The 19,507-nt window shown below is 36.3% G+C and overlaps 1 protein-coding gene across 5 annotated transcripts in view; it reads left to right on the top strand.

Moving 5' to 3' along the window:
• Rit2 (Ras like without CAAX 2) overlaps nucleotides 1-19,507 on the top strand; it is a 320,403-nt gene that overhangs the window by 268,819 nt on the left and 32,077 nt on the right. Inside the window, exon 5 of one of the 5 annotated variants that reach the window (XR_008219063.1) lies at nucleotides 18,948-19,086. The exons of the other annotated variants lie outside the window; for them this stretch is intronic. The gene's annotated coding sequence lies outside the window, so the exon portion shown is untranslated. The remainder of the gene's footprint in view (nucleotides 1-18,947; nucleotides 19,087-19,507) is intronic. 5 annotated transcript variants of the gene reach the window in all.

Here is a 19,507-nt window from a genome sequence, read left to right as displayed (position 1 = left end):
AATTTCATTTAAGGGTGTCTTTCAGGGATTGATTTCAATGGTTAATTATATTGAATTTGTGCCTTGAGTATATCCTTGTACTCTTCTATGCATAAAATGGGAAGCCACACTATTGGTGAAATTATTCAGGCCAATCCACATAGTTAAAAGGGAGGTTTATTTTGTGGGATAACTTACAAGTGAAGAGATTGGTTACAGGGTCTGGGAAAGGTATAGCGCAGTCCGGCAGTGTTGTGTTCTCTGAAGAACTCTGCTTGGTCTACCTCCAGTGTCCAGGGTCCAGAAACCAAGAGAGCCGGCGTATCCACATCTTGGGTCTTCAGGGTCCTCTCTCGGCCTTGCCTTGTAGGTGTGACAGTTACTGAAGCCTCAATGGGGGTTGGAACTTCCAGATCAAAGCTAGAATGGCTACCCACTACACCACACTTGAGCATAAATACATTTGTAGCATTAAGAAGGAGAATTTTGTCATTGAGTTGTGAGTAGTTATAACGTGGCCTCTTTTTATGGAGTACCGTATTTACCTAAAATCACAACTGATATGCAAACCATGAGTATTGTGAATTGACCAGTTGGTTGACAATTTCTCAAAAGTGTGGGAAGTGAGCCCATGTCTTCAAGGGAAAGCAGTGGAAGTCTATTAATGCTTGGTTGATGTCAGTGCTTTTTAATTTTAAGGAAGGAACATGAAGAAATATTGAAGGCTTCTATCTGAAGACCTCCAGCTTTGCTTTCTCACTACACATAAATATTTCTTTTCTGAGATACATGGTGACATCAACAAGTGTATTTCCTTGGATAATATTCAAGCAATGTGTTAATGCTGTCAATATCAGCATAGTTTAGTGAAGCAATACTTTCCAAATAAACAATACCTAATATTACACAAGCAAATACTAGTCAAAATTCAAGACAACTATATAGGTTAAATATAGTGGAGTATTTGCTGTTTATTTATTTGGTTTGAATCCTACATGGCAGCAATATTTAATGAAGTTCAGGTAACAAGGTAAAGTGTAGCCATGGTTACCTGGAAAGACTATTAAATACTTATTCTTTTTTAACTTTGTGAGTCCAGATAGGTTTTGTAGGCTTCAACTGAATAATACATTCCAACATATTAAATAAAGAAATCATTGTATTCTAATACTGTTTATTTAGGTAGACATTATGATTTAGCAATGAACAAAAATGCTGTTCTCCAAAAAGTTTTGTTTTACAAAATGGATTTTCAAACTATTAATGTTAACATATAATTAATTTGTATAATGATTTAATGGGATAAAAAGTTCTGGTGTCTTTCTCTAATTTGGTAAAATTCAATAAGTATAATTCATATAACTGTTGTTCCAGAACTCAGTCTCCAGTCTTGTGTTTTAAAATTCAGAGAAAGATGGATGTATTCTGGTTTGGGTTTTTTGTCTTTGCCTAGATAAAATTGTGCAGGTAAAGATAACTTAAGTAATTCAGAAGTGGTGATGCATTCAGAAAGGTTGTGAGTTCAAGGCCAGCCTAAGATATAACAGGACTGTATCAAAAAGCAAGCAAATAAAAATAAGCCACAAGCACCCCAAGACTTTCCGTTGGGGCCCTTACTCTTCTTGTTGAAGCTCTCACCCTGTCCAGAAGCTGTACCTCCTCTTCATCACCTGCCATTCATGGCTCAGGAATCTGGGAAAAGCAGAATCACAAAGCTGAGGCTTTAAAATACATCCCTGACTGAACACCGAAACAGGAACTAGAAATGATTGTCATGTCAAAAGAAAACAGTGAGAACCACTCGAGTGAGTGGACGTCACCGACTCCTGCCTGGCTGTGACTGTTGACGTCTAATTTGAAAACCAAGGTCAGGAGCTAATAGGAACAGATGGAAGATAGCTTTCATTTACTGAGAAGATCAGCTTTTATATGTTTTGAGGGCGAACACTCCTTCTTGTATGAGTGATGTTTGCTGTGTCTTTTCTTATCCTGGAAACGCTGATGTAGTAAGATGATCGGTGGAACACTGTGACTTTTGTGTGGTGTCTATCTCTGCCACTTTGTTCTTCAGCATGCACACAAGGGGCGTGTGTCACTCATTTACCAGAACACATCAAGACACACTGACTCAGTTTCCTTTCAGAGGCACAACTGTAACGAAAACTGTGACATCACTTACTTTCTTAAGAGCAGAGCAGGATCTGCATGTTACACTACCCTGAGTCTAGTTTTAGGTTAAGTAATTTTTTTTAAAAAGATTTTTAAGAAACAGATATTGTTTCTTAAAAAGGAAAACATTTTTGAGAAGTTGCTAAAGCAGAATCCTCCTGAAATTGAATTTTTAATTATAATGTTTTCATTTTAAGCAAAGTGATGCTTTTTATATAAAATTTTTATAGGGAAATTAATAAATACCTCAGGCAGAAAATAGCATCAGGTTAAAATGCACCAAAAACATATGTTAATTACCCCATAAAACATCCACCATTTTGTCTTACAGTTAAATTAGGTGTTGCCAAGGCAATAATGCCACAATGCTAAGAGAATGCATTCTTACTGCGACAGAATGTAAAACAATGTGCCAGAAAAGCTGCAATGAAAAAGATTTCACATGTTTTATGCTTGACCAAGAACACATTGCTGTACAGTATTCAGTGACAGACAGTGTTATCAGGAGAGCAGGGTGGGTTAGACATCTGAAACTGAACAAAATCTCCCAGGTGATCAGAGTGTCAAACATCTATGTTAAGAGAGTTCTTTTTTCTTTTCTTTTTTTTTTTTTGTGTTTTGTTTTGTTTGCGACAGAGATTCTATGTGTAATCTTGTCTCTGCCTGTTTCAGAACTTACTTTGTAGACCAGGTGGGCCTCAAACTCACAAAGATCCAACTGCTTCTGCCTCCAGAATGGTGGGATTAAAATTGTGTGCCACCACTACCTGGCTCTTATTTCAATCCAATTTAAAACATGAATAGTGTTTTATCAGCTGGGAAAAGAACAAGATAATGAAGTATAGCTTTAAAAATCTCATTGAGAATTAATAGGTATTTGTTTTATCTTTATATTTCTCAACTTGTTTTTTAATCTTTAAGCTGCATTAATTTTGTAAACTTAGAATATTATTCAACTCCAGTGAATATAAAATTTTTAAATATTACTTTAATCTATAACCTGATAATTTATTTTATAGCTTTATTGTTTACCACTAGTCTACATAATTAAAAATGACCCCTTAATCTTATGGCCTTGATTCTGGTAATTCTCAGGACAGGGGTCCTTTTGGATAATTTATGGAAAATTTCAGTCAAGTGACTGAGGTATAAAAAGGTACCTGAGCTCCTGTGTGAGAAGCTTATAGTTTATCCACAAATGAACACTGCTGTATGATCAAAAAGGGACACTATACATGAAGTACATTAAACTAAACTAGAAGCAAATGCCTTTTGCATTCTGGGACACACACACACACACACACACACACACACACACACAGAAAACTAAGATGAAAACATGAATGTAATTTCGACTCAGGAAAGTCACTCCTGGCCATGAGTAACATGGTTCATTCATGAAAACTCAAGCTAATCTTCAGAAAGTATTTGCAGAGTGTTTCCTGAGGTCTCTGTAAAAGCTCTCATTCCTTCTGCAATATTACCAGTTCCTCCTTGTCAACCTGCAAACATGGAACAGTACAATGTTGTTCATTGGTCCTCCCAAGCGCCTTCTTTTATAGGTTTTGTGCCTTTAAGCACAATTCTTATCATTCCACACATACTACAAATACAATCTTACCATGCCAAAGTTGAAGAAAATTGTCAGTTTCTTGTTTTTACTGTTGTTCTGTTATTAGCTTAGAGTCACATCTATGTTTGGCAGCTGTTCTACCAACATTTTGCCATGTAAGCCATGCAATATTATAGGCTGGTCCTTTAATCTGCATAAGTTAATTTTAAATAAGAACTTAAGCACTTCGGCATTTTTATGATATTTTTAGTCCCTGTACAAGGTTTAACATTTACCTTAATTACAATCTTAATTAAAATTTAGACTTTTAGCTTTGACCCTTGTTCAAATGTAACCATTTATGAATCTGGGAACTATTTAATATATTATGAATTTGGCTTCATATTTAGAGTTTCTTGTTCTGCTTATATATCTTTTTCTGTAATTTTTTCTAAGTTAAAATTGGGATGAAAGTAAACAAGGTTGCAGACAAACACCTGTGAGTCTCGACATTTGGTTAGTCAAAGCAGCACTGAGTCGAGGCACAAAGTGCTGTGTCACGTTTACTTAAGAAACTGATTCTATTTAATAGCCTTAGCAACCAGTTCATTTTTTTTTTTCATCTGGTAAAACAGTCTGTCATACCAAATACATTAAATTGCTAGTTTAAATCAATCTTTTCTCTGATACTTGGAATACAGTATGAGAAAAGAATAAATAGTCACCAGCAATTGTTAAAGAGGTGATGGGAGAAGATGAAATTGCTCAATAATGATAAATGTTTAATATAAATACAGAAGGTTCTAATAATTTATTTTCTGTTCCTATTGTTTACAATCAACCTACATGATGAAAATTTTAGTACTAACTTTAGTATCAAAACCTCGCCACAGGGCACAGCTAGGCTTCCATAGGACCTATCTAGTTGCTAAATGGGAATAGGAGGAGAGGGAATGTGGCAGTGGCAATCAGGTGGGCATTGTAATACTTCATCTGGGAAAGGCTGGCAGCTTGGGCTGTTGTGTTGGCCAGGAAGATACATGCATGAGTTAATTATTGTTTATATTTATTTACTTTTGTTTGTCAAATGGATATAAAAGGAGACTTTGAGAAACTGAATACTGTGACATTCTGCCTTGAGAAACGGCCTTGAGTGGTTTGTTAAGTCCATCTGAAGAAATTTCATGACATTATTGTTCTGTAACACTTTTACAACTGGCTGACATTGAAATTATGTGAGTGGATTACATTTGAACCCATTGCTCAGACTCTACTGAGTGCTGTGAGCATGGAGCATTGAATTGTACTAGGTTCGCTCAGTCTTTCCACTTTCTGCTGAAGGTTGAGAGATACTGCATTCTCAGAATAATTCATCAATTCCTTCCTGATAACTGCTGAAGGTAATTTGTTGACAAAGTGACAGTAGTTTGGGAAAACAAGTAATTACAAACAACACTAAAACTAAAATAAACACTATCTGCAGGAAGACTGGTTAAACTGAACATGATTAAAGTCCTGTGAAAATGTCGCAGAATAACTCCTGCTTGCTGAGATCCTGTGGTGAAGGTTCTTTATGATTCCCTCTGCATGTGAGATATCACCAAGCTCCCTCTCACAGAGGATCAGGAGGTTTCCTAACTAAATAATATAAATAAGAAAAAAAAGAATTTTGTAAACAATTGTTTGAAATTGGTGGCAACTCAAGTTTGAACGGACAATGTAGTTATGAGTTGGACAGGGGCCAATGATGAAAAGCATGGGATTCAGGAAATGTAGGCCAAAATATAAAGCACAGTTTAAGATTCTCTGGCAACCTTGATTTCCTGTACTCCTATCTGGCACAGTATTATTGAACATCTGTAGTTATCTTTCCAATTTAATAACTATTGGCTACATGCTGTATTTTATTTATTTTTTTATAATACTTTATTTTAGCTCAATAGACTTTAGAGAAGGAAAGTCAATATTATAAGAAGCAATTGGACATTGAATTAGAGTAAATTATCTTTCATCAAATATACATAATTCCAATGCGTAGCAAACAAGAGGGCCGTTGCTTCCAGAAAGTTTTAGTTTTACAATTGGACAGCTAGAGTCAAGTTTTCCATAAATTGAGATTCACTAATCTCCAAATATTTTGTTTTCTCTAGAATTAGTAGCAATTTATTTGAGTTAAAAATTCCAAAGAAAATTGTTAGGCTTTAATAATTCAAAAGAGTTCCTTTTTAGAGTGGGAGTTTCAATAGATGCAAGTGACTCATGAAATTACTTCAAAGGAGATGTCATCTCAGGTTCCAGTGTGATGGAATAAACAATTCAAGAGGTCACTCCATGTTTCCTGGTGTTATGTAGTGGGCTTCATGTCTTACAGCTATCAAGCTGTTATAACTAGGACCTGTGTGGTAGTTTGCACCTGTAATTCCAGCATGGAAGTGAAGTCTTAGTATGTACAATAACAGAATTTATAGACTCAAGCAGAGATGTGAAACATACTATAAACCCCACTCTTCAAATAAGTATGGAAAACAGTGTATATTCAAGGATTGGGGCAGGTTTTAACTCAAGACTTGATTTCTACTCTGAAATGTTTTCCAGTAATTACCTTTATAAAAAAATATTGTAAGGAGTTAGATCTTGTTGATTTTGGAAATTAAAGAAAGTTCCTTTTTATTTTTGATATTATAGTATAATTACATCATTTCCTCCTTCCTTTTATTACTTCCTTACTCTCCCATATACCCTTTCTGCCCTCTTTCAAATTAATACCCTCTTTCTTCATGAACTTTATTACAAACAGACATGTGTATAACCAGTTCAGGCCATATAGTATTACTTGTATGTATGTTTCCAAGGCTGTCCATTTGATAATGGGGTATACTTTTCCCCAGGGTAGATCATTTCTACCAATATGAACATTTTCTAGTTGCTTGTAGTTCTTAGAGTAGGATTGAAGCCTCCTGAAATTTCCCTATCCACATTAGCAAGTGTCACTGGTGCCATCCTTTTGCAACTCATATGTAGGCAATCATGTTGGTGAGACTTTATAGGTGTAGCTTCTGACATTAATAGAAAACACAATCTCACAGTAAACTCCCCAGTCCTCTGGTCCTTACAATATTTCTGCTCCCTTTTTCCTAGTGATCCCTGAGGAACAGGTGGAGGGGCTGTGTTATAGATGTATCCACTGGGACAGGACTTCACAACTTTGCATTTTTATTGGTTGTAGTTTTCTGTAATGGTCTCCATTGATTGCAAAAGGAAGTTTCCCAAGTGAGGGGTGAGGACTACACTTATCTGAGGGTAAAAGACAAATATTAAGAATATAGTTAGAGATCATGCTGGTTTGGTAAAATGGTGATGGTAGGTTCTCTTCCAAGATCCATTACATCCCTAGCCCTGGGTAGTTTGGTTAGGTTTCCAGTAGTAGACACTATTTCAACTTCTTGTTGAGTGAGTCTTATGTCCAATTAGAGATCTGTTAGTTACCACCAAGGTTTCCATGCCACTACTGAGCCCTTAGAGTTATAGTGTCAGTCTTTATTTGGCTCTTAGGCATCATAGCTGGGTAGGGCTGTTGGTTGCCTCCTTCCTTTAGTAGCTTACATGGTGTCTTCTGGTACTATGAAAGCTGGTCCTCAGGAGGAAGCTTACAGGTCAAATCCTCCAGGTCTTGTATCTGGTGTGCATGGTGTCTTCAGCAATAGGGGCTTACCTTCCATCTCTGGTGGCAACCAAGAATAGTGTGGTAACTTAAAATGTTTAGGGAGTCTCTTGGACAACACTGACCAACAGCTCAAAAGAGGGCTTCTCATGCCTGGTGTTGAGGTTCTTGTTAAGTGATCTTTCGTTCTTTGAAGGAACATTATCATCCCAGATGGAAATTTTTTTTGTATAAACTATATATGGATACTTATACACCAGCTTACATGTGTGATGGGTATTTTAGGCAGATAATTAATAGTATCATTCTTTATGATGTTTTCAGACACCTTTATTGTTATTTTACTTTCCTTCCCCCCTTTTCAGTATTTGTCTCTCTTCCTCCTTTCTAACTAGAGCAGCCCACCTTTCTTCCAATTTCCCTTTCAGGTAACTTATATTTTGCTATTCCCCTGTCTGTTGCTTCCAAACTCCCAACCCTAATTTCCATAACTCCAGCAATAGTCTCTTTTTACCTTCTCATTTCTGCAGTTACTTCAGAATATGAATTTAATGCGAAGTAGCTAGGAACCTAAAATGAGAGAAAACAAGCAACGTTTGTAATTCTGGAATTCTGGGTCTGGGTTACTTCCACTTCCTTCCTTCCTCTCTCCCTCCCTCCTTCCCTCCCTCCCTCCCTCCCTCCCTTCCTTCCTTCCTTCCTTCCTTCCTCTCTTCTTTCCTTTCTTCCCTCCCTCCCTCCCCGCTTCTTGCTTCTGCTTCTGCTTCTACTTCTCCTTCTTTTTCTCCTTCTCCTTTAATAGTTTAAACCATTTACCTGCAAGATTAATGATTTCATTTTTCCTTAGCTGTAGTACTACATCTTAACACCTAGGATAGTAATCCCTATGTCAATGCTCTTTTTGCTCAGGATTGTGTTGGCAATCTGGGGTCTTTTGTGATTCCAAATAATTTTAGAATAGTTTCTTTTTCTTCTGTTGCCAAGAAGAATGAGATTGGGATTTTGATTGGAATTGCATTCAGTTTGTAAATAACTTTTGGTACAAAGGTGGTTTTCACAATATTAATTCTAACAAACCATGACTAAAGAATTTCTTTTCATTTTCTAGTGTCTTTTTCATCTCTTTCTTCAGAGGTTTAAAGTTTTCGTTATAGAGGCATTTCACTTTCTTGTTGAAGTTTATTCTTAGGCATTTTATTTTCTTTAATGCTACTGTGAATAAGAGTGGTCCATGATCTCTTCCTCTGTATGTTTGTGATTTGTGTATAGAAAAGTTACTGATTTGTTCAAGTTGGTTCTGTATCATGATATATTGTAGAATTTATTTATCATTTATGTAAGGGTTTTTTTTGGTAGAATTTGGGGGTCTTTGATGCATGGTATCATATTATCTGAACATAAAGGTAGATGACTTCTTCCTTTACTGGTATTTCTTTAATTTCATAACCTTATTGTCTTGCCTTGTTGCTCCAGCCAGAACTCTGAGGATGATATTAAAAGGAGTGGAGATAGTGGACACCCATGTCTTATCCCTGACTTCAGTGGGATTGCTTCAAGCTTTTCTCCATTAAGGATGTTATTGGCTATGGGTTTCTCATATATAACTTTTATTATGTTGCAGTGTGTTTTATCTCTAGGCTTTTACCATGAAGGCATGTTGGATTTTTGTCAAGGACTTTTTTTGCATCTATTGAGATGGTGATGTGATTTTTGTCTTTAAGTCCATTAATTTATTTATTTTATATTCACTTGCATATATTGAACCATCTTTGCATTTCAGGGATAAAGCCAACTTGGTCAAGGTGGATAGTCTTTTTGATGGTTTTATGTATTCTGTTTTCAAGTAGTCTTTTTAATATTTTTTTGTGATATTGGTCTATATTTTTCTTTTTTGTTGTTGTCTTTCCCTGGTTTTGGTATTAGAGTGATATGGCTTAATGGAATGAGATTGGGAATGCCCCTTCTGTTTTTATACAATTCAATAAGGATTAACCATAGATATTCTTTGAGTCCTGCCTGGTCCAAGACTAGAGAGTATGACATTGGGTAGTGTACATAGAGGGAAGGATCAGGAAAATTCACCATGCTAGACCCTGGAGAAGAACGCACAGGATCTGGCTGGGTAGAGAGAGTATATATAACATTGACTAGAATTTTTTAAATCAAGTGTATTTTAAATACTGTCCCTAGTCCTATCCACTAGTAACCTACATATTGTTTTGTGTACCTGCTTGCCTTATGAATTCAGTTTAGTAAAAAACTAAAAGAAAATGACGGTGAAACATCTAGGGTACGCTTAGTCCAAGGTCACATGATGACCCAGAAAAAAAAAAAAAACTATCCAAAAAAAAAAAAAAAAAAACCTGTGTGGTCACAACTGCTTTGAAATTCTAAGATTTCAATGGTTTGTAAGAAGTTACAAAATACCCATTTAAGAATTAATGACTTTTAGCAAAATTGAAACTCAATCTCTACAATACACTTTGACTCACATCATAACACTTTTCCCTGACAATGGAATGGACAAATTTGTACTTGAATCAAACGGATCAAATTTGTTGCTCTCACAAGTTCATGAGGAACTGGATTTCCCGATGTGTTTTGAGTGGATGAAAATATTGTGGTTAGTGTAGTACATATCACACCATCATCCTTAGCATCACAATATACTGGTGTACTTCCTGATTTTCTAAATGACCTGAGGCCTCGGGCTCCTTTATAGCTTGTGTTCCTAGTTTCTTCCACTCCCTGATGTTTCTCCCATTCAGCTGAAGACTCACCTTCCCATACTTCCTCTCTGAAAGAAGATTTTTACCACAGAAAGTCTCTTAATAACCCGTGAAGTTGTGAATGAACAAATAAGTGTTTGTTATATCTGTAACCAGTTAATGAACAATGTAGATGAATGTGGAGATTTTATCTTATTTTTTGTAGCTCCTAACAACTCTAATTACCCTATAGTTCCAATGTCCTAAGCTTTCCTGTCTTGAAGGAGATAAAAACTATAGACATTTTACCAGACAGATGTCAAACATCTTGACAATGCATTCAACTCTGAACTTATGATATAATCTGGAAGCAGAGGTCCTTGGAAAATGTGCTTTATATAAAATCAAAGTTGGTTAATAAACTGATAAAAATAAAAACTTTAAAATACAATTGTGTGCAAGATTCCTGAAGTGGGCTTGAGTGTCATCTACTTGGAGATTGGTCAGATACAGAAAATCATGAACATAGTCAAAAAAGGAGGATGGCCAGACATGAAAGGTGGAAGATGCTTGCCAAACTGAGTTTTCTGAACTACTATTCAAACTGTGATTTATAAGGAAATATGTGGATAAACATAAACAAAGTTCCAGGGATCTGGGTAAAATTTAATCAAGCAAAGGACTTTGTCAGATCGTAGTGTTAAATACACAGAAAAGTAGCTAAGAGAGTCATAAAAGCCCAAAGACTACTAATACTCTTAATTATATAAAACAAGTTTGAGATGAGAAGGTTCTGTGAATTTCAAGTTCAGTTATCAAGAGGTCAGAAAAAGGTCACATAATTAAAATACACAATACTTTTTCCACACTAGCCTGAGTACCTGAGTTCAGTCCTGGATCCTACAACTTGTCCTCTAAGCACTACACGTATGCACCATGGCATGTATGCACCCACACTCAAACATGCACCACATGTACATACACACAAACACATACATTAATAATTATCATTAATAATAAGATAACAAATAAGACAAATGTTTTATAGTGTCTCAGTAGACACCATAACCTTGAAATTTATAACCATCTTGAAAAATATTGACTTGTTTTTCTTATGAATGACTCAGTGGTATTTTGTGGTAACAGCAGAAATTAGAATAAGAGATTTTAAAAAATACAGTTTAAACCTTGCCATGTACTAACTGGGTGCACCCAGTATCCCCCTTGAAAGTTCAGTTCATAGTGATACTCAATAGGAGATAACTCAGGAGAATCCCAGGAACACCTGCCCATGACCCATTAAGTGTGATCAGCAGCACAGGAAGCACCTTCTGCTTTAACCTCTGTGTTTTCATGGTAAGCGATGCTTAAAATGTTAATATCCAATTTACTACTGTCTTTGTCAAACTAAATATGTTCTCTGTGGAAAAAGAAATGCCACAAGTAAACAGGGTAAAGCTTTCTTCACTGTCAATGGACTTGATAGTTATTCTCATCATTTTTATTGTGTATTATTCATTTTAAGGTTGAAAGAAAAATTTTACCATCCACAGTTAGCAAGACAAGCCTCACAGTCTTTTTTTTTTTTTACCCTTTTGATAAACAGCCTGATGTGAAGCAGCTTTTACTGCACACTATGAGCTGTTTCCTATAATAAAAACTCAGCACGCAGCAATACCATCACCTTTATTAGATTTGGGTTTTTATTTTAACTGCTTGCACACAGACAAGCCTATGAAATTTTCTTGGTTTTAATCAGGAGATGAGATCAGAGATATAAACTGTGTCTCTAATATTGAACTATCTATTTTAACTTTTAAACTACTGGTTTATGTTTCTAGATCCTATAATCAAGAGAACTGTTAATGGAATTTAGGAAGAAAACATATAAATATTACAATTGATACAAACTAGTTAATTAACTAAAGCCATTATTTGTATACTATGGCTAAATTCTTGCCAGTTTGGTATCATATAATTGGTTTGATTTGGCCTGGATGTTCTTGTTTTAAAATGCTTTGCATCTGCACTACAGAAGTATTCGGGACAATATTATAACACTGAGAGGCACTATGGAGAGACAAGGAAGGTGCCTGGCCTCAGTCTCACCAAGAAAACACTTTTCATGGAAGGAACTATAATACATGACCATGAGATAGTGTTTTCTTTCTTGATCTCTGGGAGCTATAATTAGAACCAAGAAAATTTATATGATAGTATAACACATGCTAGTTATAGAGTAAATCTGGGAACTTCAAGAGCATTGTGTCACCAGGCAATGGTGGTACATGCCTTTAATCTCAAAGTAGGTGGACCTCTGTGAGTTTGAGGCCATCATGGTCTACAAACTGAGTTCTAGGGCAGCCAGAGCTGTTACACAGAGAAACCTTGTCTTGAAAGCCAAACAAAACAAAACAAAAAACCCAAAGAAAGAAAGAAACAAACAAAAACCAACCAACCAACCAAACAAACAAACAAACAGCATTATGTCTAGAATATGGCTTTCATAAAAGTGGTCAGGCTGTCTCAAAAACTGCAGAAAAGAAATCTAGACAACTTTCAGTTAAGCCCAGCCTGTGTGATGCAGATGAGCAAAATTACTCTTCTCTTTGCTCAGAACACTTTGTCTCACTTGAGTTTTTACACCAAGTCACCTGTCTGCTCCTTCTTTGCTCGACAGTGTTTGGTTTCTTCTTTCTTCATCATCTAAATTTGAAGTACTAAGGATCTCTGTCGCTGGCTTTCTTCTATTCTCAGTTTCTAAGAGATCTCTGGGATCACAGGCTGAAGTTACTCAGCTTTATTACCTTAGCTGTGATGTCTCCCTTAAATAAGAACGAAGGGTTCCCATAAGAAAAAGGCCTTGGTTTGAGAAGTCAGGTAGGATTTGTAGAGCATTTCCGGGGACTGAAGCCACTTCTAAATGGTGGGGTGGGTTGTAAATACAGAGAAAGCATAATGCTGTTAAGAGTTATTCAAAATGCCTGTGTTCTGCTCAAGAGGGCGGAAAATAAAATAGACCATAGGACAAATGGAAGATAATTTTTTTTTCTCCTATTACTGGTGATAAGATTGTGTATGTGTAGACTAGGACATATTGGGAAAGGCAACAGAATTGAAAGTTGAGGCTGATTGTGAGAAGAAGACTGATTCTGTGAATTGTAAGAAGTACATTAAAGTGACTCAATTATGACCTGTTTTTTTATCTTTTTATTGGACTTTGCTGTCATTCAGCACATTTGTTGTGACTCTATGTTTTTCTCTTGGTGTTCATTAAATCATCTGTAAATTAGAGCATCTAAATCAAGTTGGGTTTGGGGAAAGAAACAAACAGAGGACATGAATTCATTAAATTCACAACTGAAATGAAAACATTTGTATAATTAACACCAAGTACAAATTGTATCACCAAGATGTACTTATTTTCTCCATTATTCTTTTCTATATTATGGCTCCATCTTCAGATAGATTTTTCCATCATGATGTCAAGACAGTTACAATCAGTTACACATCCTTCCAAGTTTATTGCCACTGAAAAAAATGTATCTCTCTTACCCAGTAGTCCTTCTGGTATGTTATTAGTTATTATTTCTCCTGTCTCTGAACAAATTGTAGTGATCTCTAGAAGGCTGCTCTCTCTCTGGTTGGTCACACTGAACACCAAATGAACACCCTTTGAATCAGAATTGGAATAATAACAATACAAGCACAGAAGGAAGATTGAACAAATAAGAACAATGGAATTCTTATAAGGAAGGAAACAGAAAAGGATAGACAAAGAAGAAATCAACAATCTTTACCACAAAAGTGCGCCAATACAAAGCTGACAATGTCAGCAATATTAATTTATGTTTTAAAAGTCTAGTTCTAGAATTTTATTAAGATTTAAAAGCTTAGGAGATTTACCAGCAAAATACAACCAAATTTATAATAAAATAAAAACAAAAACAAATGTATCAGTAAGACACAAACTATATCACAAAGTAAATATTTGGTTATTTGAAAAAAATATTTCTAAATAATAATGTACTTTCAGTAGCATACAAGAATAAAAAATATTAAGGCTAATTATAAAGAAAGGTTGGTCACCCGGGCATGTGGAGGCTAGACTCAAGAATGACGTCACCCTCCATGTTCGAATTAAATGAGAAAGCAAGAATTTAAAGATGCACTTTTAATTTAGTTACAGAATTACTCTGGGATCTGATTGAGGTTCATAGAGACAGCTGACAGATGTGCTTATGCCAGTCATAGTTCGTAGAAAGAGAAAAGATGTGAGGTCGCACACGAAAATGCTAATTTAAATACGCACATTGTTAAAATCTGGGAACCTTTCATTACTGAAGCTTCTCTTCTGACATGCTCAAGTTAATATGATCAGTAAATGAAAAGGAATTATCACAAGATCAGATTGTCTGCTCTCTTAACAACAAAAATCTTTCAGGAAGGGATCCCTGGAGCCCAGAAAGGGTCAGAAACAAATTCTCTGGACTTCAGGCAAGCTGATAGTGGAATATGCCCTGTTCCTGACAAGACTGACTCCACCCGGAGGTAGTGGAAGACTACAAGAAACTGTATTTTACATCTACAACAGGACAGCTTCACAAACGACCTCATAGTCACGTGACTGTGTGCATGAGAGTGGCACAAACTAAGTCCGACAAAATCCCAGCACAGAGGGGTGAGATGAGCAAGGAGTTTCACCTCTAGCTGTGGAGTTATTAATTGCTAGCTTTGGGGAAAGGGAGAGTCAGTTTTCTTTATGGTATGGCCCTGGTAGGTTGACTATACTATAGTGGATAACCACACACCCAAGAGTATACGGGAAGCACAGATTGGGCTGTATAGAATAAAAAACAAATAAGGATGCCAAGTTAGATTGGTGGAGATGTGGGGTGGATCTAACCCTAAGCCTAACCCTGAACAACAGACTCATTTAATAGAAGGAAAATGGTGATTATGATTAAAATACATTGTATGAAATCTTATGCTTTTCATAGCAGTTCCATTGGTGCCAGTGATAGATAAGTTATGTTGGGAAATCTGTGAATTCTCAGAATGAATCTTCTATCTACTGTTCTATTAATATCATACATTCATAGCAAAGTTCTATTCCAATGTCCAAGATGTAAATGGTAGCATATAACCTTATAAGTAAAAGATCTATAATGCCCTCGATACACAATAATTTAGGGTATTATGATCAATAAGCTTGGGAATTACTACTTTAAATGAGAATGAATCATATTTAATAAGTTTAAAGTTTTTCGTTAAGTATTCTAACAATAAGAAAGAGTTACAAAACAACTTAAAAGTACATTTATCTGCTAAAGGTCAATAACTCGGTTGGGAGACAACATATATTTGTATTAACAGGTAGAGACAAGAGCAAATGGAAGTTAACAAATGACTTGGCACAAGATAAAGGACTTTGTCTTGGCTCCTACAATGCTGAGTCATGGTAGAAATGCCCAGAGGAGAATCTCGTGTTTCTTTCACAGGCAGCATGCATCTGTCTTCTTAGTGTTTCCTCTACCTTCTGTGGCCCACTGACCAGAGGAGCCTCTGAGGAAAGCTTTCCAGTTCTCCTGGAAGCTCTCGGGCATTGTTGTCTCTTTACTTGAAATTTTCGTTTTTTTTCCTTTGGAGCCTCTGGTTTTTCTGTCTATAAATGTTGTGACCCTTCTGATCTGGTTTTTCCCTGAAATCTGCAATAGTGTAATGTAACCATGGGAACCGCAGACTTTCTGAACAGGATAAGGATAAGGCAAGATGGAAAGAGGCAGGCGGAAGGCATTCAGAGTGACAAACTGAAATCTGAACAATAGGCTCATTTTAACAGAAGGGAAGAAAGGTGACAGGTTCTCAGGGGTGATGGGAAGTCATGGCTGTGGGAATAATGTGGAGCATGTAGGTGGGAATGAAAAGCATCTCATGACTGGAGCAAAGACTTCACATAAATGACTGGAGATTAATCCCACTGGTATAATAGGATGCGACAGGTTGATTGTCAGTCTGGAGACTTGTCTTTCTCTAATTGGGAAACTGCTCCAAAATGTAACATGTGAACTCGTGACAAGTGAAAAGTATGTGAATAAGCATACATTTAAATGTCAGTATTTATGCATGCTAGCATATTTGAATTAGGGAAGTAAGTCTCTATTAGAAACAAATATATTAAGAGGTTATAAAGATTTAAGGGCAGTGATGTGAAATCCCATAAATACATTTACATTAGGTTTGTAACTGTATCAGGTTTGTAACTGTATCACCTTTTAATTTAAAATATATTTTCTGGAGTAAATAATAGAATAGTTGGAAAGTAGATACCTAACTCCATAGTTCTGATTAGAAACTTGTTATTATTATTATAAAGGAGAAGGGCTTGGAACTGATGCAAAGTCTTTGTGTGCTGAAAAAAACCACAATATATGAGCTATTATCTGCCAGTTACTTCTCTACCCGAAACATCTCATAGCTAATACACTAGTCAGTACAATGGGTCTTTTTGCCAGTTAGATTGCTAAGGCTGTTTCTCAGTATTGACCATTTTCTTCTCTATATTCATCTCGATTTTATTGCTTTTTAACTTTTTTTCCCACAAATTGCTTTACATGAAACTTTTTCTGAAATTATTTACCATCATGTAGCCAAATAAAAAGAAGAACTTTAACTACTTCTGCTAGTTAACTCTGTAAGGATTCTGGAAGTCTGGGGTTCCCACTGAAGCCTCATTGCATTGGTGAGGAAACTGGCCTCCGTGTTCTCTGGTGATAGTGGCTTCCTTCTCTAATTCTAACATTCATGGAGAACGGGAACACACTGAGTGCACAGTAGGTTTGCCACGTGCTTCCTCATTTGTCTAATTCCCCTGTATTTTAAAACTGTAAGTATGAGCCCGGCGGCAATGGAGGCAGAGGCAGGCAGATCTCTGTGAGTTCAAGGCCAGCCTGGTCTACAGAGTGAGATCCAGGACAGCCACCATAACTACACAGAGAAATCCTGTCTCAAAAAACCAACCAACCAACCAAAAAAACAAAAAAACAAAACTGTAAGTATGAACAGTTCTCATAATTGAGATTGTTGGTGATCAACAGGGATGATGGTATCACTGAGAGCTATCCTTCATGAAAAAAAAAAATGACCTTAGTATTGAATGTCCACACTGTTCCTCAAATTTCAAACATTATCTTTCTTTACATACTGCAATGATACATAGTACCCTAGCTTAAGACAACTTCAGCTGTTGGTGATGTTTGGTGTTTATAAACTCAAAACTGGCTTAAAGGTATGTGAGAGAAGCTTGAGATTTGAAGTAAAATAATCCATCAATGATGTCTTACAGAAATTAAAGAGTTTGGTATCCCCCAAGCTCTGGAAATGGCTAAAATGACAATATACCCTTCCTAAGATAATGTGGTAAACATGACTGTGAAGCGAGAAATATGAAAACCATAGAATATAGGGAAATAATGCTTCATCCAAATCGAAATATTGTATTTTAAAATGTAATTGGAATAAGTGTATTATAACTAAATAAGTGACTTATAATTTACATAGTACATCTTTGGGGGGGGGTGGTCAGAATTGATGGCTTAGTGTTTAACAGCACTGACTGTTGTTCCAGATGACCAGAGTTTGATCTCACCACCAACGTGGTAGCTCACAACCATCAGTGCCTCCAGTTCCAGTGGCTCTGATTCCATCTTCTGACCTCCAGAGTCACCAGGCAAGCACATGGTGCACAGATATACATGTAGGCAAAACACCAATATACATAAAATACATGAATAAATTAAATTAAAGCCCTTTTGTGTATACCCATGTGGAACTTGGAAAACATCTCATATTGGACCAACCACAGTGTTCATCCAGTAACACTGTCAGGAAATGACAGAAAAGATTCAAACTCAAGTCTAAATTCAAGGCACACTCTATATGCTATAAAACATGGTAAAGTTGCATGTTACTCCTTAAGGAGAGCAGGGTAATTCAAAGGCAATTCATGTTTGCTAACATGTGTCAGAGAAACTTAATGTCAGATATAAGGCTGGGATTGAATGTTTAAGGGCAGATAGGACATTTATTGATAGAAAATTTTCTGTAATCAGACAGAACTTCACAAATGAAGCTATTCCATTCCTGAAATTTTCTGTTTTGGCAGACTAACAATAATTATAATATTTTTATTGCTAGAAGTGTTTTGTTATTTATTGTGAATTTATGGCCAGGTGCTATCCCTGTTAATTTCATATCAAATTGACATACTCTCAATTGAGCAAATTCCCCTGTAAGATTGGCCTGTATGTTACTATGTGCTGTGTTTCTTTATTGATGATTGATGTGGGAAAGCCCAGCTCACTTTAGATGATGCCACCCCTGAGCTGGTTAGATCTAGGTATTGTAAGAAAGCAGGTTGTACAAGCCATAAGAGAGCAAGCCAGTAAAAGGCACTCCTACATGGCCTTTGCATCAGCTCCTGCCTCCGGATTCCTGCCTTGTTTGAGTTCCTGCCCTGTCTTCCCCCAGTAATGAGCTGTGATATGATACTGCAAGCTGAAATAAATACTTCCCTCTCCAAGTTGCTTTTGATCAGTGTTTTATGACAAGAGCAGAAACCCTAAATAAGACAAGTACCATGCAAAGCGTTTTGGAAAACATCTCATTCAACTCACTACTCTAAGAATTGATATTAATCTCATATCATAAAATTGAGGACCTTGAAGGACAATGAGCACAGAAGAGTCTAAAACGAGGGAAAAATTTACTGTTTTACAAAATCAGATGACGTTGTCATTTTAGGTCCTGACATATCTGAGATTTTCTTGATTCACTCAAGTTAATATACCTTCTTGCCCTGTCTGTGATTATCTTCCAGGGCCTGTGCTAACGAATGCAGTAGTTGTACACTCTCCACGGCTTTGCCTTCTATTATCTCTGGTTCAAACATGCTACATGGAAATTCCCTGAAATAAACGTTTCATAAGATTCGATTACACAGCATTCTGAGCAGAAAGGTGAGATATCAGACTGTCTTCCTGAGTTCTGCCCTGGAAATTAACCACTCCTTGGGTTGATGTTTATTCCCGTTGTGCATTTAGCACTCGTTATTCATTCAGAAGCCATGCTGCTAGCTAGAACAAAGTGCTTGAGATCAAGTAACACTTTGTAGTAGCCCCAAACTGTACCACAATACTTACAGCTTTTATTTCATCTCAGCATGTGTACCTTACATCATTTCATGTCATTATAAGAAGTAAAATAGCAGAAACAGAGAAAACATTCAGAGAACTTATTTTGTCACAAGTATACATGTATAGGCAAAAATATAATTCATATGTATGTTTGGGGACTATGTATGAGCTAATTGCCTAGAGTATTGGAACATTTATGGTTAAGTGGGAACTCCTGTGTGCAAATAACTGAAAATAACCTACA

This window comes from Peromyscus californicus, unplaced genomic scaffold (assembly GCF_007827085.1).
Source record: "Peromyscus californicus insignis strain IS unplaced genomic scaffold, ASM782708v3 Scaffold_17__1_contigs__length_78620276, whole genome shotgun sequence".
NCBI classification, from domain to species: Eukaryota; Metazoa; Chordata; class Mammalia; order Rodentia; family Cricetidae; genus Peromyscus; species Peromyscus californicus.
The sequence above is the reverse complement of the archived record's forward strand: the minus strand, read 5'-3'. Positions and strand labels throughout refer to the sequence as shown.